At 41.7% G+C, this 24052-nt stretch overlaps 1 protein-coding gene across 10 annotated transcripts in view; it reads left to right on the top strand.

Moving 5' to 3' along the window:
* Positions 1-5412: 5412 nt before the first annotated feature.
* Frem1 (FRAS1 related extracellular matrix 1) overlaps positions 5413-24052 on the top strand; it is a 181176-nt gene continuing 162536 nt past the window's right edge. For 9 of the 10 annotated variants that reach the window (XM_045154007.1, XM_045154014.1, XM_045154000.1 and 6 more), the window contains exon 1: positions 5413-5883. The gene's annotated coding sequence lies outside the window, so the exon portion shown is untranslated. The remainder of the gene's footprint in view (positions 5884-24052) is intronic. The other variant, XM_045154003.1, reaches the window with a different exon arrangement.

The following is a 24052-nucleotide window of genomic DNA, read 5'->3' as shown; positions in this document are numbered from 1 at the left end:
AAGAATAGCTTTTTCTTGATGCTTTTTATTGCTTTATAGACCTTCTTTTTTTAAAATTTTTTGTTTATTTATATTTACTTATTCGAGAGTGACAGACAGAGAGAGAAAGAGGCAGATAGATGGAGAGAGAGAGAATGGGCGCACCAGGGCCTCCAACCACTGCAAACAAACTCCAGACTCGTGCGCCCCCTTGTGCATCTGGCTAATGTGGGTCCTGCAGAATCGAGCCTCGAACCGGGGTCCTTAGGCTTCACAGGTAAGCACTCAACTGCTAAGCCATCTCTCCAGCCTGCTTTATAGACCTTCTTTAAAGTCTCTCTCTAGAGCTAGAAAGATTGCTCAGTAGTTAAGGTGCTTGCCTGCAAAGCCTAGTGACCCTGGTTTGATTCCCCAGTACCAATGTAAAGCCAGATGTACAAAGAGATACATGTGTCTGGTGTTTGTTTGCAGCAGCTGGTGGCCTTGGCGTGCTCATTCTCTCTGTCTGACTCTCTTCTCTCTATCTCTCTCTGCTTATAAACTAATAAAAATATATTTAAATTTTTTTATTAATCAGTTTTGTATTCAGCAAATACAGTCAGTACCATTATTAGGCTCATCCATGACCTACCCCTCCCCTTGGCCCCTCCTTGTTGAGGTATATGGGTCATGCATTGTGGAGTTAGCCCACAGTTATGGGTAAGATAAATGTCTCTGCATCTCATGATCCAACATGTGGCTCTGACATTCTTTCTGCCCCCTCTTCTGCAAAATTTCCCTGAGCCATGTTGGGTTCATAATAAAAAATTTTTTAAAAAATTCTCTCTACATAGTTTTGTGGGAGAGAATGAGAGAGCAAGCAGGGTCTCAATTATCCCCCACGATAGCCTCCCTACAAAGGTCCCATCACCTCCCAATAGTGCTACATGCTGGGAATCAAGCATTGTGGATGATGAGTTTTGGGAGGTACCTCAGATCCTAATTATAATCATTAGGATGTATTTCTCCATATGTGTGTGTGTGCATATATATATGTGGATATTTGCTCTTTTATTTTTTAATATTTAATTTATTTGAGAAAGACAGCAAGAGAGAGAGAGAGAGAGAAGAATGGGCATGCCATGGCAAATGAACTCCAGACACATGCACCACCATGTGCATCTGGCTTCTGTGGGTACTGGGGAAATGAACCTGGGTCCTTAGGTTTCTTAGGCAAGCACCTTAACCACTAAGCCATTTCCCCAGCCCAATAGTTTTTCTTTTTGTTTATTTATTTATTTGAGGGAGAGACAGACATAAATAAGGAGAGAGAGAGAAAGAGAGCTAGAGATAGGGAGGGAAATGAGCATGCCAGGGCCTCTAGCTGCTGCAAACAAACTCCAGATGCATGTGCCACTTTGTGCATCTGGCTTATGTGGGTCCTGGGGAATCTAACCTGGTCCTTTGGATTTGCAGGCAAACGCCTTAACCACTAGCCAGTGTCACAGGTGGTCCCTGGGTGTTTCCATGTTCTTGATGTTTTACTCTAAGCATCAAAGAAAGGTACATATAAACAGAGAAGCAGTAAGAAAATTTTAGTAAGAGCAAAGTGATAGTGAAGGTTTGAATTCATTGCCAAAGGAGCAGTGGGCCACTCGAGGAGAGGGGGCTCTGGGCTTCTGGCTATCTGTTGTCTGGGGATCCTTTTTACGAGATATTAAGGGGATGGTTGTTAGGGGCAGTGTTTGGGTGGTGCTCTGGTTTGATTGACAGGTTTAGGTTAGATAACATTTTCTCTCCCTGTGCATGCTTGTTTTTCCCCATGAGGCATCTGATTTGAGTATATGCATGCCCAGTTTTAACCATAGACATAAGGTGATAAATAGGGGTTTCTACCTAAAAGTTCACTTAAAGGACACAGTTTGCCATACGGAGCATGCACCCAAAACCAGTTTCGGTTGGATGGCCCCTATTGTTTTGATCCCAGTTCTAAGAATATATTTGAATGGGCACTGATCACAAAGAGTAGTGGCTAACGGGATGAGAAATCTAGTTCACTGTTTGGAGCAGGATGTACATGCAGCTTGGTACAGGTGTGTGTGTGTGTGTGTGTGTGTGTAGGGTCACAGCCAGGTTCCCAACAGGATGCTAGGTGCCTTATGTTATGCACTGTTCCAGCCATACAGTGTCCAGGGTGACTAAACTATTCCCTATGCTGCGTGTCATAACAGAGCCTTGCTATGTAGCACAAGCTGGCTTTAAACTTGTCTCAGCCTCCTGAGTACTGGAATTACAAGCATGTGCCACCACACCTAGCTTTCTTTTTTAATATAATAAACTAATAGATGTTCTCATTTTGAGCCATCCTTACAATCCTGAAAGGGGGAGTCATTGGTTATTATATATTTTAAAATGCATATCTGGATTTGATTTGCAAATATTATTTAGGATTTTGCACTTACGTTTCAGGGTTGTGCTGGTCTATAAGCTTCTAATTTCAAGCAGAGCATGCATGGGTGTTTTATTCCCTGATATGCCTCACCACCCTTTTAGCTCTAAACTCTGAGGTCAGCCAGCCTCTCCTCCAAGCCTAATAGGTTATGCCTCTGTTCTTTTCTGGCACACAAAGGTGCTTAGATTGCTGTTTGTTCAAGGTGTGGGATGCATGATCTTCCCATTCCTGGGCTGGGTAGTCTCTTGTCACAGTCTGCTTCCTGTAGACATGCAGTGTCATGGGCAGGTGGAAAGCCAGCAGTGGGTCAGTGTGACGGGTTCCTCTGTGTGGAGTCCTGCAAGAAAGCTTAGTAAGTATGTTCCCGCACGCTCTTGAGCTTTTGGCTATGCTACACTGACAACAGTTCATCACTCATCCATATTTACAATCCAGAAAGGTATGCCACTCTTCAACAAGTATCATTTGCAATTTTTCATATCATTCCAACCAACCAAAGCTAGAAATAAGATGCATTCATTCCAGGACCCAAATTCAACAACACAAGCTTTTAGAGAAATTCCTTTGATTTGGCTGTTTTTTGTTGTTGTTGTGTTCTTGTGTTTTACTTTTTGAAACAGGCTTTCATGGAACACACTCTGAAGCCCAGGCTAGCCTTGAATTCACAGTGATCCTTCTACCCCTATTAGTTTATTTATTTCTTCAGATAGGGTCTTGGTAGGTAGCCCAGGCTGGCCCCTATGCCTGGTTTTATTCTGTTGTTTTTTTTTTAATTTTATTTATTTACTTTTTGTTTTGTTCTTATGAGGTAGGGTCTCACTATAGCCCAGGCTGACCTGGAATTCCCTATGTAGTCTCAGGGTAGCCTCAAACTGCAATCTTATTACCTCTGCCTCCCAAGTGCTGAGATTAAAGGTATGCACCATCACATCTGGCTTTTTATTTTATTTTATTTTATTTGAGGCAGGCTATCACTGTAGTCCAGGCCACTTGAAATTCACTCTGTAGCTTAGCCTGACCTTGAAGTCAAGGTGACCCTCCTTGCTCTGAGATTATAGGTTGAGCCTCCAGGTCCAGCTTCTTTAGTTGTTTTTTTTAAATAGCTTAACATTTAAACTTGTTCGAAGAATATTTTGTTTATTAAAATTGAAAATTGTATTATCATTGCAACAGACTCCTATCCTTTCTTGGAAGATATGAAAGAATGAGTTACTTATATAAATAATATTTTAGATTTTAGGGCATTTTGACTAACACCTATTGCTTGTTGTAGAATATATCCAGCACAGCTAGAGCAAGCATTACAAATATAATCACCTTTACAAGATACATTTAATGCAGGTTCCTTGAAGTATGCTTTAGTCTATGGTTTTTTTTTTTTCATAGAATACTGAAGAAATTTTTCTCATAATAATTTTAAACATTCATAACACTTACACACAGCACACTATCCTTTTATCAAATAGATTCATCTAAACTAATAGCATCTAAAACATCTCCATTTCTTTTTTGGTTAGATATTCACAACCTAGCAACCTTTAAATTCAGTTTGAGAATAAAATTCTCATGTTGCACTTCTTATGTATAATTATTATGGCTTTATTTCTTGTTCTTTCAAGGTTAGTACATGCTTGGTTCATTGCCACTATGCTTGTTTAATAGTGTTCATTTACTTATGAACAGCTTAGTGATTTTTCAAACTTTACCCATTTATTTTCAAAACTTCAATGAATCAAAGGGTTCTCTCTCTCTCTCTACCTATCTGTCTCTCTCTAAATAAGATTTCATATAGGCTGGGCTGGCCTCAAACTTGCTATGTAGCCCATAGTAGGACTTGAAATCCTACTCCTTTTGGCTCTACCTCCTGAGAGCTAGGATTATAGGTATATGAAACTACAACCAATTCATAAAGGAAAATTCATACATCTAGTGATTTAGAATACACACACACACACACACACACACACACACACAAAGAGAGAGAGAGAGAGAGAGAGAGAGAGAGAGAGAGAGAGAGAGAGATGCAAACAGAGAGAACAGGTATGCCAGGGCCTCTAGCAACTGCAAAGGAACTCCAGATGCATGCACTACCATGTGCGTCTGGCTTACGTGGGTCCTGGGGAATCGAACCTGGGTCCTTTGGCTTTGCAGGCAATCTCCTTAACCTCTAAGCCATCTCTCTAGCTCCCAACTTTTCTTTGTGGCTACTTTAAAAGTTCAGTCAGAAAGGATGTCACATTTCAACTCTGATGGGGATAAAATCTAGGGAATCACTTCATTAATTAATTGGTAAGGAAAGACTGAAAAGGCTGGTTAAAAGAATCTCTGTTGGAAGGATAGTTTGTGACCTGTCACCTATCTGAATTTGTGGGATCATGAACTATATATATATATAAATGCCCCATAATAATATGAAAACTTCATGGTTTTGCAACAAAAACTACCTACAATAACAAACTAAGGCAATGTTAAAAATAGTACCCAAAAGCTGGGCATGGTGGCGCATGCCTTTAATCCTAGCACTCTAGGAGGCAGAGGTAGAAGGATAACTGTGAGTTAGAAGCTACCCTGAGACTACAGAGTGAATTCTAGGTCAGCCTGGGCTACAATGAGACTCTACCTTAAAAAAAAAATAGCACCCTGAAATCTAGATCCATTCTTCTACCTTTTCTTGTAAATTTCATGATGTTGATTGATAAGGGACAGTCCCCTTCCCTTCTCATTCTGAATCCAGTCCATGTTCTCTGAATTTGAATTCAGACCTTTTACCATGGGAACTGGTTACAAGAAAAGAGGTGCAGGGAAAAGAGTATGTATGTGTGTGCAGCATAGGAGTCATGCACGTCTGTGCGGTTGTGCTGATGGTTGTGCGTGGGTGTGCCTGGGACTGCTCAGGTCTCTGTGTGTGTGTGAGAGAGAGAGAGCCTCTGCTGTGGGCGGGAGGGGCTGCTTGAGCTCAGCCAGTGGCAGAGCAGTTAGTACATCACTAATAGTGGGGAAGGAAGCTGGGAGGAGAAGCAACCGATCTATTAACAAAAGCTCTGCCTTGTCCCTGCTGACCGGCCAGCAGAAAGCTGGACAAGAAGCTGTGGCTCTCCGCCAGGGAGGTCGGGCTCCCTGCAGGCATCCTTAACACGCCCTTCTCCCTCCCTCTCTCCCGGACTCTGAAGCTTGGCACTGGGAAAGTAAGTTTTCTAAGCCTCAGCAGAAGCCCTGGAGAAGACCAGGAAAGGGAATGTGCTTGTGAACTTCAATTCCATATCAACTTTTGTGTTTTGTGGGTTAATGGATTTTTAGTACAAAGAAAACTCAAACCCAGCTGACTTGAAAGACTGGAATTTCAGCTCTCTTCCTTCCCTGGGATATTTTTCCTCCCCCTTTCTCTGAAAGCTCTTTAAACCAGATTACCGGGTCAGTGACTCTTCCAGCCCGCCACTTCTAGCATTTTGGCTTGGAGAGGAAAACCACTACCTGTAAGTATGGTACCTATACTCTGTGCTTCTCTCCTGTTAGCGGGGTGCCCCAGGGCAAGGCAGAAAGTCTGCAGAAGGGACTTGCAAAAGTTTAATTCTCTTGTTAAGTCAGGAGGTAGCCAGCCTTAGTAATACCAAACCAAATACCAGAAATGAGATTGACACACATGTGTAACTTCTGAATCCATCTCCAATGGCACTCACTAATGAATTGACCACTTTACAATTTTGTAAAAAAAAAAAAAATGTCTTCCAAGTTAGTGTTTTCTCACAGCTAAAATGAAATGGCAAAAAGAAAAGAGGGTCAGATGTAGAATGTGGACAATTTCTGGATACCTTTGGATTAGTTTGGTTACATTGGGATATATTAGTTAAAAGTGTGAGTTCCGTTTTACAGGGATGTAAGATGACATGAAAGGCAAAGACATTACATTTTTCTGAGTTTTATTGTCTGATGTTTAGGCTCTTTTCTGCTCAGGCCTGAGATTTGGTCCAGAGACTTTAGTGCTGGAGTAAGTAATTTCGTAATTTCTTTTGGTTCTCATCGGTCGAAGAAATCATTCTGAAGGCATTTAAATTCAGTTTCTATGTTGTTCACCCCCCCACCCCCTTTGCATTCAGTCTTGAGTGGTGTGAATTACAAAGCTTAGAAAGAGCATTTCCGGGCTGGTTCGTGTTTATAGGCTGGGGATGTGGCTGGAGAGATTAACCTCTTCAGGGCTGCTTTGCAGCTCTTACGCAGCTCCATTGCCCCAGAAGTTGTGTGTTCTGATCATTCTCCCATGCCCTCCTTCGCTGATGAAAGTGCTTCCTGTGTAACTGGAGGAAAGTGCTGAAGACCTTTCGGCTTTCTCTCGGCCTGGGGTCTGGGACTCTCAAAATTTAAGGCAGCTAAAAACTTCCTGGGCCAGACATGGTGGTGCACACCTGTAATCCCAGCACTCAAGAGACTGATGCTAAGGATCATGAGTTTGAGGCCAGCCTGGGCCACATAGAAAGACTGTCTCATGGGATTAAAAAAGCAGCAGCAGCAGCAATTCCTTTGGGCTTTGTGAAAAGGCAGATTTCTAGTTTCTACTGCTACAGGATTTGAGACCTGGGATGGGGCCAGAAATCTGCACAGGTGACATGATGTCGGTGATAGCACCCTTGAGTAAACACTGTGATACACTGTCCTTGGAAGTTAAATTCTTGTCATGTACTTGGTTAATACCAAACCTCACATTTAAATATTAAGCCCGATCTTGAGCTGATGTTGGACATAACTTGTGTGCAACATGGTTTTGCATGCTTGATTGCCAGAGCAGGGCTTTTTAACCAGCTTTCCCACCAGTCTCATCTGTCTTTTTCCTTGCTCACCGTGAGTTGAAAAGGCATTTGGGCCCAAGTACCTGGTTACCCCGTTGCCCTTTGCCAGTGCTACAGCCTCTGTGTCCGTGCAGTGCTGAGCAGTGCTTGTCTTGGGCACTTTAAACCCAGGGCTGGTCTTCATTCATTAGAAGCCGTCTGGGGATGCTGTGCCCTGGAGCTGGCGGGGTGGAGTTGGGTTGACTGAAGCAGGAGTTTCACCTAAAAACTGACTTTGTACTGCACCAACCTGCAGTGACTGAAGAACAGGAAGTGGTTCCTTCATGCTGTAGCCTCTCTTCTCACATGACCCTTGTCCTTGCAGCTCCTCCAATCCCAACTGTCACCAGCCAGTCTTGGGCTGACCACCTAATTGCTCTTGATCTGTCAGTAAAATGAGATAGATTAAATAAGTTTAAATATCTTTTTTTTTCTGGTGGTGGGGACCAAATGAGGGCTTTGTGTATGTTGGACAAGCTTCCTACCACAGAGCTACATCCCATTCCCAAGCTTAGAGCTCTTCTTCTTAGCTAGGATGCTGATATTGGTGGACATGGTTCAGTGTTTGAAAGATAGGTACAGGGTGTGAGACCTTTTTTTAGCAATTGTTTGGAATATAGGTTTAAAGATTCAGCTTACTATTTTTCTGTAAATTACATCATATAAGGGTTATTCTCACAAAGCACCAAAGCCACTGGTTTAACTGAGTCAACCTCTCTTCAGAGCACACAACCATCCTTCACAGTGAGATCACATAACTCTGAAAGACTTTCCCTGGGCCAGGTCACATAGGAGGGCAGCCTCTTATCTTGTCTGAATCTGCTGTTGGGTCCTCTCTGGAGAGCTGGGTGGTCCAAGCTGGGCTTGGGCTTCCACAGGGCACAGTGTGCAACCTGACCCTTTCATTCAAATGACTTAGCATTTGTGCCGCCAGGTGAGAGGCTCAAAGAGAGGCCTCTGTAGGGCTGGAAGAGACAAAAAGCGAACAAAGTCTCCACTGCCTAATGAAACCTTGTCTGTTCTGTATTTTGTCTGTGATGTGGCTTCTCTTACCTCCTGTGACTGGGGGTCGATTTCAAAGGGCTCTAAAACTTGGCCATCAAGATAAGAAAAGGTCTGTGTTCTTTTCTGCAAAACGTAGCCTCCAGCAGCCTGAAGATATATGTCTGTGTGGTAAACTATTCATTGGAAGCCAAGGACAGGGATCTTGCAAAGTTAGGACACTTTTTGTTTTGTTTTGTTTTTGAGATAGGGTCACACTCTGGCTCAAGGTGACCTGGATCTTACTTTGTAGTGCAAAACTGGCCTCAAACTCACAGCAATCCACCCACCTCTGCCCCTCCCCCCCGAGTGTGGGGATTAAAGGTGTGCGCCACCAACCCAGCAAGTTAAGACACTTTTAACTTGCCATTTATTGGCAAGTTTTCATAAAAGAAGACAAAAATAGACTTCTGCTTTTCTGTTTACTCCTCCCTGTTTTCACACATTTGACATGTGTATTAAAAGATCATATCACAGGCACTGCTTTGTGCCTCACCCAGAGCCTGCTGAGACGGCCTGCCATTTTCCATTCTCAGCTTCGTTTTCCCATCTGACTGCGAAGGACAGGGGAGCATGGATGGAAACACTTCAGGATAATCCCGAGGCCTTCCTTCCCTCGGGGGTTAGAGGTTCCAAGACCCAGCTTCTCGTTCCATCATGTAATAGCTGCTTAGTGCTTACAAATGCTTGGCCGGCTTCCTTTCAAAGAAGAGTCACATCTTTGTCTCCTGAGGTTCCTGTCAGTGTCCTGGCATCTTACTCCAGGGCTTGCATTTCAGGTTAGCACAAAATCCTTCTTCATTTTGTAAATTGTAGACCAAAAGCATTGTGAGGACTTCAGAAAGGATAGAAATTCCCAGGTGAAGATAAGTGTAAGTGTGTAAAAGCCGGAGAATTTCCTACTAAAACCCAGAAGCCTGGCCTGTCTTTCCTGTAAAAGTGACCCTACTTCTCCAGCAGAATGGCAGTGGCACAACAGCAATACTTTAATTTTGTCTTTTATAAAATTTCTCCTCTTGATAACATGGCAGATGTTTCCACTTCAGCCTGCAAACCTTAGTAATTACTTTGATACCAAAAGACAGCGTTGCTACAGCATCCTGAATGGTAAATCTGAGAGGTATACTTGAAAAGAAATGCCCTTTGAATACATTTTCAGTAAGCTCTAATTCTGTGCCACAATGTTCCTTGGTTCTGAAAGCTTAACTACATCAGCTAGAATCCCACGAAGTAAAATGATTGCATTAACTCTTACCTCAATGGACGTTTAGGTATGGTACATTACGTGTGTGTTCAGTTATTAATTCTTCTTTGAAAGAGAGATAATAAAGGTGTGAAGGCTGGAAAGAAGCAAACACGTGGCAGGTTACCCAACTTAGGTGAAAAGAAGAGAACTGGCAATAAAATTTTCTGCTGGAGTCCTCTGACTGGGCAGAGCAATCCTTCACCCACTACTTTCCTGGCTCTGCCCAACAACCTAGAGTTCTTTTGATTCCTTCTTATGGATTGACTTGCCTGGAACACATCTGTGAACAAATAAGAATATGGAAGTGATGAGTAGGGAAGATCAAGCGCAGTGTGATGTCATTCTCATTTCTTCTTGCTCCTCCAGCATTAGAGAATTGTATTAGTAGTTTCAGATAAATATGTAAGGAGATGAATCACTTTTTCAATTTGCTTCATTGTAGTACCCGATGTTTGAGAATTTGAAACTCTGGGGTTGCACTGTAGAGAGTCTGAACTATATGACTAAAGGTTAGCACACAGTCATTCAATACACAAAGCGTGCTATCTCCCTCTCCTCCTGTTTTTTTAATCTCTCCTCCTCTCCCACCCCTGGACAACAGGACAATAGTACCCCTAACGGGAGTCCAGAAAGTACACAGTGCATACTCCCTCCTTATGACAAAGATGTCTGTCCTGTGTCTATATCTCAGCCCTGCTCATTGTTAACACTGCCGGAAGTTCTTCCTAAAGGCCCGTGGAGCCTCTCAGCTATTCTCCTTGGCTCTGTCTGTACCCGCAGCTACAGTAAGGTCACTTCTCCTGTATCTAAAGAAAACCTTTTCTTCTCACAAATTACTACCAAAATAGGTCTGCCTTTTCTCATACATATGCAATTAATTTTGGAGGTATAGGGTTACACAGTTTGGCTTATTGAAAACTAATGTACTGGCTTGAGTCCACCACTCAACCTTGAACAAGGCTGTGGATCTAGATTGTGTCCTCAGTGACAGAAGTCAGGTCCCTTGGATTTGCACTGTCTGTGAAATGGATAAGCTTATCTTCTATATCTTTTGTTCAGAAACTTAAGGAAATACTTAACAGAGAAAGTGAAAAACACAGCTATGAGGCACACTCCAGATGTTTCGCTTAAGAAAAAATAGCCCCTCTCTTCCCATTCTCACTTGTTTGCCCTCTCTCTTTGAAGGAGCTAGTCACAGCGTCTCTGCAACCCATAATCATAGAAATGTCCAAGCTTTAATGTCCATTTTGTTTTGACAAGAATGTTTGTTAAAGGTACAGTAATTATTTGTTTATTAATCTGTACATCAAATGCTTACTTTCTGCAACAGACAGTTTTGTTCTCCTGCCTTCAAAACTAATAGATAAGATACTTCCAGCCAGGTGTGGTGGTGCATGCCTTTAATGCCAGCATTTGGGAGGCAGAGGTAGAGGGATTGCTGAGAGTTTAAGGCCAGTCTGAGACTACATAGTGAATTCCCAGTCAGCCTGAGCTAGAGTGAGTCTCTACCCAAAGTAATTAAAAATAAATAAATAAATAAAAAGATACTTCCAGTATCATGGGTCAAATGCTTGTGATGACTTTGATAAAATATGGTCTTCAGCAATGCAGAAAGATCAGATTTTAGGGCATCTTAGAGAAGGCATTTAATTGGTGTTAAAAAGTGGAAAGGATTCCAGTAAGAATGGCAGCAAAGACATTCTAGGCAGCATAAAACTTGAATTCATCATCATTTATGGTCATGTGACATAAAGGGACAATTCCCTAGCAGTAAAACATTAACAACCCATTTCAAATTACAGACCTAATTGCCTTTCCTCGCCTTCCATTCCTTTGGCCTTCTTTTTCTTTTCTTTTAATATTTCTTCATCTCATGGAAATCAGATTCCCTCTCACCACATGTCAGTACTCAGTAAATTAAATCTTTTAACTGATTTAATTCTTGCCTTCACACAGTAGATCTGAACACAGCAATTTTTTTACAATGATTTTACTTAAGTACCCCAAAATAGATGTCTCAAGGCTTTGTACATTTTAGATTGATAAGAACAGTTGCTGGTACTGATTGATGTTAAAAGTTCATGTTGGGGGCTGGAGAGATGGCTTAGCAGTTAAGGTTCTTGCCTGAGAAGCATAAAGACTCAGGTTTGATTCCCTAGGACCCATGTAAGCCAGATGCACATCTGAAGTTTGTTTGTAGAGCCTGGAGGTCCTGGTGTGCCCATTCTCTCTTTCTGCCTCTATGTGTCTCTCAAACAAATAAATAAGAAGTTTATGTCAAGATCACTTATAAGTAGGAGAAGGATATAAGTTGAGTAGCTGCTTGGCTATTTTAACCAGTACCCAAAGACTTTGTTGTTGCACTTTTTTATCTTCTTTCTATCCTGTTCACCACTGCAGTCTGCCATTACAACATTCTCCTGGTGATAGTTAGCCCATTTTCCAATTAGTAAGACACTACCACCAAAAGAAATAGAATAAAACCTATACCACATAAACCCACACTTTAAAAATCAGTTCTGGACTCAAGAGTTTGGCTATAGGCTAGGGTTACAGAGAAATTTCCTCAAGAAAGACCTCAGACTAGTTTTGCACTTTGGTTTTAGCTTTCAAAAGCCCCAGATGGAACCCATTTTATCATTCTCCTTTGGCCATAAAGCCCATGTGGTCCTGATTTGATAGTTCCAGCTAGGCAGGAGTGACATATGGTATTGTGTGTATCATTTTGTGTACAGATTCTATGGGGACTCACTTGTTGATAGTTGATGAATTGCTTTACTGGGAGCCGCTGGTCTTCATTTACCCTTGGTAAGGAGACATTTCCTGATCTAGGGCTAAGTTGCTTTAGTGCCAGGTCCCTTATGGTGCATAGAGACCCCTCCCCTCCCTGGGAAATATTGGGAGGCTGGGTTCTGAGCCTACATCTCCCCTCCACTTAGTGCTTGCCTATACTGTGAATGGCAAATGATGACAGCTATGTGAATTAATGGAGTTGTGGTGAGAGATCTTATCGTGCTTCACAGCAGGCTGGTGGTCACAGGCTGCCCAAGGTGTAAAAGTATTAAAGCTGAGTTGTTAACTTTGGGGCCACAGAGATCGCAAGTTAGGATTTAAGACTGGAGACTTCCAGACAGTGTCTTATAAAGAGGACATGTGCCCAGAAGTAAGAAGAGTTGAATTGTTCTGTAAATTAAAACAGCAAAAACAAAAGCTAACTTCAGGTTGGAGAGATAGCTTAGCAATTAAGGTGCCTGTGTGTGAAGCCTAAAGACCCATGTTCAACTCTTCAGATCCCATGTAAGCCAGATGCACAAAGGTGAGGCAAGCACATGTCCATTAGGTGGCGCAAGAATCTGGAGTTTGGTTGCAGTGACTGAGGCCCTGGAGTGCCAATTCTCTCTCTCTCTCTCTCAGTGTGTCTATCTCTCTCTAAAAAAAATTGAAAAAGCTAACTTCATATCAAGGCTCAGAAAGTTTTCAAAACATATTAATTTATATTGTAGGTTTATATTCTTTCCACAGACACTAAAGTATTCAAAAAGTAAGCAGGAGCTGGAGAGATTGCATAGTGCTTAAAGTGCTTGCTTGTGAAGCTTAAGGACCCAGGTTGGATTCCCCAGGACCCATGTGAGTAAGATACACAAGGTGGCATGCATCTGGAGTTCATTTACAGTAGCTAGAGGTCCTGGAATGCCCATTCTCTCTCTCTTTCTGCCTCTTTCTCTCTCTCAAATACATCAATAAATTTTTTAAAAAGTAAGCACCTTAGAAAACAGTTTGTCATTATATACATGAGATATTCCTACAAAGAAATATATTATATTATGATATAAATGTTATGTATGGTACAAGAGAGAGAGGAGGAGGAGAGAGAGAATTGGCATGCCAGGGTCTCAGCTACTGCAATCGAACTCCATATGCTTGCGCCACCTAGTGGGCATATGGAGTATTGTGTTTGCCTCACCTTTGGGTGTCTGGCTAAGGTAGGATCTGGAGAGAGCTTGAACATGGGTCCTTCGGCTTTGCAGGCAAGCTCCTTAACCACTGAGCTATCTCTTCAGCCCTGAGTCCTTTTAGAATAAGAAAAACTATTTTATTTTTTAACATATCACCCCCTTTCTTTCTTAAAACTTCTTTTTTTTTAATTTGCAATTGAATAGAAAAGGCCCGATTTTTTTTTTTCCTTAACAGAAGTCTGCAGGTAGCAAGATGGACAAGGCTGAGGTCCATGAACAAGTGAAAGCATGCTATAAGGGGTCTGGAGCATTTCCATTATTCCACTGAAGAATTAACAAGAAGTAATTAGCACATAAGGAAAATTACTGGGAATTATACTTTAGAAAGGTATGTGAGATTTTTGACCTAAAGACCTGGAGGTCTGACTTCCTTGTTTTGTAGCAGGTGAGGAAGCAAATAGCCGCAAACTCCTTCTGGGCTTTGCAACATTTTGCAAGTAATGACTTTAAGAACTGTTACTGAGCCCATATATACCCACTTATATTTCATCCTGAAATATGCTGTTAAAAAAGCAAGGAAAAGCACTATTCTTGTGACTAATCAAATCTATTGCAGATATACATTAACAGTAAATATATATACATATGTGGGTATACCTTTGTTAGTTTAAAGATTCACAGCAAGTAATAAAAGTTAAAATTCAACAGAAACTAGTGGTATTTCTAATGTCTAGAAATTAGGTTTGTTTCTTTCATTTTAGACTTTGATTTCTTCCTGACCATTTTCCTAATTCAGAAATCCACTGCCTTCATATGTGTGTCTTACACATGTGACTGGCTCCTAGGAATGGCCATCCAGTATGCTCCATGAAAGGGTCTCCTTGTGACGCGAGATTTGGGACTTCCTGTCTATCTTTATCCTGTGCCCGAGACCTTGTCTTTCTAAGCCCATCATGTTTCTCCCTTCTTTTCCTAGACTGTCCCCCAGTAGGCTCCACTAGATCTTATGTTTAAGCTCCTGGCTGGGGGTGTAGCTTAATTGGTAGAGTGCCTGCCTAATATGCATGAAGCCCTGGGTTCACTCCCTAGCACCACATAAACAGAGTGCGGCAGCAAACAGCTGTGCATTCAACACTCCCAGCACTAGGGAGGCTGGGGCAGGAGGATCACCATGAGTTTAAGGCCAACCTGGGACTACAGAGTGAGATCCAGGTCAGCCTGGGCTACATGAGACTCTGTCTCAAAACCAAACAAAAACAATGTAAGTTCATTCTATTGATGGTGTAGGTCCTGGTTTCTTTTCCAAGCTCTGGTTTCTGTCTCCACCGTGACCCAGAGACTTACTGAGATGGGATTTCAGATCCAACAGCCTTACCTTAGCCTTTGGACGTAGAAGTTTCTTTTACTTCTTCTCAAACGTAGTTATTTATAATTATTGTTTTAGAATCACCTGAAGATCTTTTACATTCTGGTGCCTGAGCTCCACCAAACAGCTTTAAACAGCGGTGCTTGGGGTATGGCAATATGAAGAGGGAAGGCACTCATTAGGGGTGTGCATTCAAAGTGTGTTTTCATCTTGGTGAAGTTCCTGTGGCCATTAATAGTGCAGGTCCCCATAGCCCTCACAGAGTTGATTGCTTTCTTAAGGAGTCAGGGTTGTAGGACTTAAGTGTGATAGTTATTGCCATTCTTGAAGCCAATACTATTCCTCAGGCTATAGGAGTGAGCCCCAACTCCAGGGCACTACTCACAGTGCGGTCTGTGTAAAATAGCCCTGGCCCCACTGGAACATGATGGCAACGTGAAGGATGTCCTGGCATTTGGCTAGCTGAACTAAGCAAAACCCAGCAAAGGAGACAGCACATGACAAGATAGAAATGTTGAGGCCAGGCAGGGCAAGTAAGAGCACTTGCTAGAAAACTAGGAGGCCTTAAGTTTAATCCGTAGAACCCATGTAAAAGCCAGGTTATGCATGCTTATAACTTTAGCGCTGAGAGGGCAGGAGATAGGAGAATCACTAGGGCTTGCTGGCTAGACAGTCCAACTGTAAAACAGCAGCTCCAGGTTCAGCGAGACTCTGTCTCTCGGAGATAATGTAGACAAGCAAATAAGGTTACTGGATATTCTGCTCTGGCCTTGGTGCACGTGGGGATGGGGTGCATGTATCACACACACACACACACACACACACACACACACACACACACTCAAATAGAAACAAAATATATTGGTGTGCTTTTCTTTGAGGCAGGGTCTCACTCTAGCCCAGGCTGACCTGGATCTCACTCTGTAGTCCCAGGTTGGCCTTAAACTCATGGCGATCCTCCTGCCCCAGCCTCCCTAGTGCTGGGAGTGTTGAATGCACAGACATTCAGCTCTTTATTTTCAACCTGTGAGTTTATGGAGATTTTCTTTTGAACCAGTACTTAAACCACCATATTTTTTTTCCTCTTTGAGACAGGGTTTCATGTAGCCCAAGGTGGCCTTGAACCTACTATGTAGCTGAGGATGATCTTACACTTCTGCTTCTCCTGCCTCCCTCTCTCGAGTGCTGGGATGACAGGGGCACAACGACAACGTCTAGTTCACGTGGGATCAAACCCAGGCTTTCATGTGTGGTTAGGTCAGCACTCTACCAACTGTGCTGTAGCCCAGGCCCAGGAGACACTTCTAATGCTGCTGCTTGAGACATGCTGCACTCTCTACAGCCCTCTCCAAATTCTGCCCAAGTAGGCAGAATAAGTTTTACTTTTTTTTTTTTTTTTTTTTTTTGGTTTTTCAAGATAGGGTCTTGTTCTAGCTCAGGCTGACCTGGAATTCACCATGTAGTCTCAGGGTGGCCTTGAGCTCACGGCAATCCTCCTACCTCTGCCTCCCGAGTGCTGGGGTCCAATGTGTGATCTACCATGTCCACCTTAAGTTTTACTTTTGTTAATGCCGTTAGGCTCAGAGACCCACATTGCCTCAGGTCCTGCCATGTGGGGCAGAACCAACGCCAGCGCAGCTGTGTATTCTAATGTAGGGCCTCACCATGGGGCAAAGGGGCACTGTAGGGTCTTGTGACACCTGAAAGCAATAGAGAATCTTACATTCTTTCTGCCCCCTCTTCTGTAATATTCCCTGAGCCACGGCAGGCCTGTTGGCTGTCTGCTTCAGGGTTGCGTTCTCTTTAGCCTCGGGATTTCTGTTTCGATTGGTTTTCTTTGATCATCATGTCTGTCACCACCACCCGGGGGCTCGTTCTCAGGCTGGCAGTAAGAGCAGCATTCATATTGCTGCCTCCTTTGCAATTTTTCCTGGGCCCTGGCAGATGTGGTAGAGGTGGCATATCTCGTGGTGGGCAGTGAGCTATTTTTTATCTTGTTGATGGATCTTGGTTCTCCATGGTTTTCTTGATTCTCCAGCCAAGAGTGAGAACAGCTTGGGTTAAGGGGGATATGCAAAGTTATTTGAGAGATTTTTTTTTTTTTTTTGCTGTTGTTGTGCAAACCCACTCTTCTCCAAAGAGCAGTGGGGGCTTCTCTCTGATGTCTATGAGTTTCTGACCATGGAGTTCTGACTTGATTTCCATTACCAGATATGGGTTCTCTCCTACTTACTAACAGATTATTTATCTCCCATTGAGTGGGCCTCATGTCCAATGGGAGAACGACTGGTTACCTGCGGAGGTGGTATGCCACTATTGCCCATGTGTGTACTTCTTGTATGACTGGTACAGTGATAACTTTTAAACAGAGTTTTAGGAAAGAAATCTTTCTTCCAGGAGTTTGGGGTCAAAGGGGGAAGGAAAGGAAGTAATCCTGGCTGAGCCTCAGTGTATGTATATGCAGTAGGCTTTGATTTACATGTATAGAAACGATTACATTGTCCTGTATTTATGAGCCTGAAAGAGTTGTGGGATTCAAACTCAGGTCCTCCTATTACTTACTGAGCTGTCTCCCCAGCTCTTGGCAGCAAGTTTTTTGTCACCAGTAGCATTTCCTTTATAGCAGATCTGTGGTGGTTGGTGCCTTTCTGTCATGGAAATCTGCGAGTTTGATTAGTGTCATGCTATGGCATTCAAGTATGACTGTGAAGGTCATTTGGTACCAGTTCACACAAAAGGCTCTTTGCTTTGAGATTTTTGACCATACATTATTCTTTCTATCTTTAAGCATGTTCATCATTCTCCTTTTCATCTAAGTCTTATTCTTTCAGATTCACTTTTTCTCCCTTTTAGGAAATATTCCCAGACCTAATTGGAGTCAAATACTACCCTCCTATTTATTTCTGTAACACAAGATATACCCCACCATTAGAGTCTTTAAGACTTACACTCTTGAAGTCATTGGTTTTTATGCCTGCATTTCTGAATTATACTATAAACTTTCTAAAGGCAAGATGTTTTTGTCTTTTTTGGCTTTATAATCCCAGAACTTAGTATAACACTTGTCACAAAGTACTCAAAAATTGTTTGCACAAAAAGTGAATATGTCATATCCAAATAGAGAACCAGGATGTATTCTGAGAATGAGTTTAGTTTCAAAGATGAATTCTTGAACATGATTTAATGAAAGTTTAAACAGTGTCTAACTTTTGGATAATTTTATTGTGAACTAAGACATGCAGAATTCACCCAAGAAAAAAAATAAAGCAGTTTCAGTCAGAACTAGGTGTGAGTTTGGGTAAATACCCATGGTCCATATCTGGTACATGTTTTTCATTCTATTTTATTCAGTCAAAGTAACTTGTTGTGAAAATGTGACTTTGTATAAAATCAAAATCAATTTAAATTATGTCTCTGTAGCAGTTACCTTCTCATTAAGGTTAAAAACATCCTTCAAGCAGCAGCTTGTGAGAGAAAACGGCTTATTTATGGCTTACAGTTTCATAAGGAAATTTTATCATGGCCCAGAAAGTGTGGCAGGAGCAGAGACAAGGTGTCACATCTTCATATCAGCATGGAGGGAGTAGAATGAAGGAACTAGCAAGTGGGGCTGGGCTCTAAAAAACTCAAGGCCTACTCCCCATGACACACTTCCTCTAGCAATGGTCCACCTCGCAAAGTTTCCACAACCATCCTGAACAGCACCATCAGCCAGGAATTAAGCATCCAAACACATGAGACCATAAGGGGATTTTACATTCAGAATACCTTAGACACCTTCCTAACTTATAGAATGCTTCTGATGTTTTTTCAAAAAATTGTTATTAATAACAACTGTGAGTGGAAGATGAGTGGTGGGGTGGAGAGGATAGAGAATCTTTCCTTCCATATTTAATTTTCTGTGCTTTGAAGGTGATATTAGTAGAAGATCTTGAGAGTGTGCCTGAGAATCTGGTTTCCAAATAACATGAAACTTGTATTTCTGTCATGGATTCATTAAGCATGAAATTATAAAATATAGCCAGAAATTTGGTAGGTAGCATTGCTTATTCAATATTTCAGCCATTTTAGTTCTCCAGTCTGATGTCTCTGGAATGACTTATCAAAGAATCTACTCTTTTTATGAAACAAATAAAAGATATTCTGTAATTTTTCAAGCTTTGGTTTTAAAATATTTTCTTTCTGCAGAGCTTCTTAGGCCTTTACTGTGTTCAAATTATGTTGTGACTCTTTCAATGACACTTTAACATTCCATACTTCAAACAAAGTGAGTGTAGTAGACTTTAGTGGAAAAACTTTAAAATCTTCCAAATAACTTTCTCAGAAGCTCAATTTGCAAAATATGGCCTTTATTAGCACCATAGATGTTTATTTGTTGAAAATCCAGGAAAAGATTCCTAATGAGAGTTGCATAACCGTCAAAAGTCATATGTTTTTATAAGCATTGTCAGGATGGATTCAGCGCATGCAATCCCAACATATCATATTTTCATAGTAAACATTTTAAACCAAAGGGATTTGAGGAATGGAAGGCGCTGAAAAGACTCTGGCCTTCTCTAAGTAGCAGATCATATGACCCTGATGTGACAGTCCACCTCTGGAAATCTATTCAAAGGAAAAACCCCAGAGAAAGGGGCTGATTTATAATAAAGGAATTTTCATTATGGTTTATTGGCATAGTAACTTGTAATATAACCAGAGTTTGAGAGGGAAGCATGTCTCCAGAAGCCTCAATAAGCAAGGCCTGGCCACCCATCCTGAAATGCCAATTATAATGAGTAACGGTGAAAAGCAGAGCAAGGAGATTTAATTGGTGCAGTGAAATTGTAACAAATAAAAGGAGTCTATTGATCTTGAGTTTGTCTTTAGAGGACAGACATAAATTTTAGGTTTAAATTGAGGAGGAACTGGGGCAAAGGACAAGAAGTCTGAATAATAAAGCAGTCCTGCTCAAGGCGTGGTCTTCTTGATGCTTGTCCCAGCTCTGGTCCTGCAAAGTGCTAAGGGCATCAGTCTGGTTCCTTTGATTCCAGATTACAGCCTTGCCATTATGCGTATTCATCCTTATGGGGTGTATAGCCTGTCCTGCCAGGTTTTCTTTTCCTTAGAGTACAAGGAACCTGCAGGTTTAGCACAATGACTTTTCCATGTGCCTTTAGCCTTAAAGGGGAATGATCTAGGTTAGGTGTGATGGTTTATATTGATTAACCAATAGGGCAGGATCCAGCATCACCTAGGAGAACAACCTCTGGGAAGGTCTGTTAGGTATTTGCTACACTGGATGCGTTGAGGTGGGAAGACCCATCCTACCTGTGAGTGGTACCATCCCATCAGCTGGGGTTCTTAACTGAATACAAAGGAAAAAGTGAGGGTTATGGTGATGGCTTAGTGAAGAGTACTTGCCACTTAAACATGAGGGCCTCTTGGACTGGAGATTGCCAGGTTCAACTCCCCAGAACCCATGTAAAAAGCTGGGCATGACCATGCACATCTGTGTTCCCCAGTCTGTGGGGGAGCTGAGCCCATTCAAGCACTGGATTTACTGACGGATAGCAACTGCAGGTTGAAAGAGAGACCCTGTCCCAAAGAAAGAAATATGTGGATGAGTGATAAAGGAAGGACACCTAAAGTTCTCATCTGGCTTACACACACACATACACACATGCACACACATGCAAACACATATGTGGGGCATGAGCACTGCATGCATGTGCATATACCACACATCACATAGACTACCTCACACACATACTATCCACACACATGAACATCCATATACATGTGCATATATCACATATCACACAATACTACACATGCAAAGGAAAAGTGAGCTGAGTACTAACATTTGTCTCTCTCTGCTTTCTGACTATGGACACAGGTTATCTAGCTGTGATGCCTTCTGCCACGATGGGTTGTAACCTTAAACTATGATCCCAAACCAACCTTTGCTTCTTTAAACTGCTGGATTTTTTTTTTTTTTTGTATGTGATCCCAGCAATGTGAACAGTAGTTAAGATGTTAGGTATCACAGGTTTCTAGATAGACAGCCCTACAGTGTTTAACCAGCCTGTGCAGAGTCAAGCAGGCATCTGATCCAAAGTAAAGGACACACACATAGTGATGCTTGCGTCCCACACTTAGTTACCTTGTGGGCCCAAGTGAGGTGTCAATGCTTCTTTATCAAAGCCAATTCCAAGTGCCTGCTCTGGCAACTACTTCAGTGTCACAGTGGGATGGATTCACGTGAGAATTTTTTCTTTGGGTGTTGGGAACTTTTACCTTTTCTACAGACTTTCATATTTTTAACCCTTAATGAATGAGTATACATTTCTTTTGTATATAAGCAGGAACTTATGTTCAGGGAAAGCAAATATATTCATAAATAAAATGAAGAATATGGACTAGTTGATTTCTAAGGCTCATCTTAAATTGTATATTCTGTGATTTAGATTGATTAACAAAAATTGCAAAGAAGTAGAATGTCATAGATGAAATCAGTCCACGGTTTATTGATTTAACAGACTGCAGTTATGAAGTGGTCCATTTTCCTTGGCACCTTTAAACTTTGCTTACAGCACAAAAGATGGAGACACTACGATACTGGTGGACAGGGCAATGGTGTAAACTTTATGCTTTTAAGGTAACACAGTTAGTTTCTTCTGACATTACTGCCTCTAATAAAACCAATTTGCCACAGTCATCCATTGGTGTCTGGAACCATGAAAGAGGTAATTAAGGTTTTTAATTTTGTAGACTATGGAGCTTGCAAAGCAACTGCAGAGTAAAAGGTTTTGTTGCAATGGGATGAAGTATGATAGAGCAGTTAAGGGCAAGGGTCCTGAGGTAGGGCCAACTGGGCTCCGTTTGCAAGTACAACTTAACTTACCTACTCATTTCCCAAATCTGTAAAGATTCACATTTGCTTCCCAAAACTGTGGTAAAGATTAAAGACTACAATGTATTTATAATAAGATAGATGGCCAGATACTGTAGGATAGATGATATGTAGCTAGGTAGAGAGATGTTAGACGGCAGATGATAGCTGCTAGACAGATGATAGAGGGTAGATGATAGATAGATGATGAAGAGAGTAGATGAGGAAGCTGTGACTCCGGAGGCCTCTCACACACGGAGGATTAAAAAGGTCCTATTACTCAGATCATCTTCAGCCAAATGGTATCAACTACTTAGAACACTGAGAAGAAAATTAGTAGGCCAAACACAAATTTTGCAAAATACAAATCAAAATATCAAAAAGATTTGATAGATGATTGACATTTTGACATCTGTTCTGGGCACAGGCAGGAAAAAGCAATTAATTGCCCTGTGTTATGCAGCTGCTGCTATAAACTTCCAGAGAAGAAGATAAAGGACCCTTTATCATCTATGAAATCTTGTTTCACTCACAGTCTTGAGTTCTTGGCTGTTTTCAATCTTTATTTGTCTTTCCTCTGACTACTTCTCTGATTCTGCTCTCTTTCAACAACTTTGCCATTTCTTTAAGTGATAAGAATTAGAGCAATATTTTCCATGGAATGTCTGCATACTTGTTTTTTATTTTAACATCACAAGAAAAATGCAGTTGCAAAATTAAAATGTAAAACAAATACAAAAGGTATCATTTTTTGATATCTGTGGCTTCTCATTCTTCAGCTTTCATCCAGACCCCACTGCTTGAAGGATGAGTTTTGTTTGATACTGAATTAGTAAATTGTTACTCTTATACTCTTCCTTTCCCAATTCTGTAGCTTGTTACTAAAAAAAGTTTGCTTGTGTGTACATGCATGCAATGTGGTATGTGTGGTATGTGTGTGTGGTGTAGATTTCCTTCTTCTCTTCTCTTGTCTCTTTCTGGCATGGACAAGAGGACTTGGACCCATTGCCATTTAAGGACCTGTAATATAATTGGAGAAGGAGCTACATGAAGAACATGACCATTCTCCAGGGCATTAGGTAATAAGTTACAATCTTTAACCACCTTACCCACTAAACTGAATTAATACAAAACTTGAAGAATAAGATCATTAATGTATAAAGTAACAACAGAACAAAAGCCAAGATTATAGATATTTAAACATAAAATCGATGTTCTTAACCATGTAAGGTTCTGGAAAATGGGATGGTGTGGTGATTGCTTTGCTCCCTCTAGCTCAGAGCTCTGCTGTCCTACGGCATGATGTGTTTATCAGGTGCAAGGCTGTCTCCAACTTGTCCAACAAGATGGATGGAGGCCAAGAGGAAGAGGAAAGAAGGGCATACAGTCCCTTTTAAAGAAAATTTCTGAGAGCTACCCTGGGATTTTTTTTTTTTTTCAGTCCCATTGGCCTGCACCTGCTGGAGATATCCTCCATGGTGGTTAAAGATGATGGATAGAGCATGGTGTTGCAGTCAGGTTCACTCTGCTGGCAGGAAACACCCAACCAAGAGCAGCCTGTGGGGCAAAAGGGTTTATTTTGGCTTACAGACTCAAGAGGAATGTTGATGATGGCAGGGGAAAACGATGGCATGAGCAGAGGGTGGACATCACCTCCTGGCCAACATCAGATGGACAACAGCAATAGGAGAGTGTGCCAAATACTGGCATGGGGAAGCTGACTATAACACCCACATGCCCACCTCCCAACAATAATACACTGCCTCCAGGAGGCTTTAATTCCCAAATTGCCATCAGCTGGGACCTAGAATTCAGAACACCTAGTTTATGGGGAACACCTGAATCAAAACATCACACATAGTATATACAGGGATGTAAAGTCTCTATGCCTGCAGATGCTCTCAAGTGTATATGGACTATTCTTCTGGAATTTTGGATGGGAATGTACTAGTTGACTCATCTGAAAATCTCAGACTATGCTATCTTTTAGTTAGAAAGCTCGTGTTGTTGTTCCAGTTGACCCCTGCCTATTCCTGATAGCTTCAGTAGATGAATTCACTTGACCTTCTTTATATATTTTTATGTATTTATTTATTTACTTGGGGGGGGGAGGGAGAGACAGAGAGAGGGAGGGAGGGAGGATGGGTATGCCAGGGCCTCCAGCTGCTGCAAACAAACTCTAGACACGTGCCTCACCTTGCACATCTGGCTTACATGCATCCTGGGGGCTCTAATCTAAGTTCTTTGGCTTTGGAGGCAAGCACCTTAACCACTATGCCATCTCTCCAGCCTCACCTGACTTCTTGATCCATGAGTAACCACAACCCTTGTGACTATAG

This window comes from Jaculus jaculus, chromosome 1 (genome assembly GCF_020740685.1).
Source record: "Jaculus jaculus isolate mJacJac1 chromosome 1, mJacJac1.mat.Y.cur, whole genome shotgun sequence".
Lineage (NCBI taxonomy): Eukaryota > Metazoa > Chordata > Mammalia > Rodentia > Dipodidae > Jaculus > Jaculus jaculus.
The sequence above is the reverse complement of the archived record's forward strand: the minus strand, read 5'-3'. Positions and strand labels throughout refer to the sequence as shown.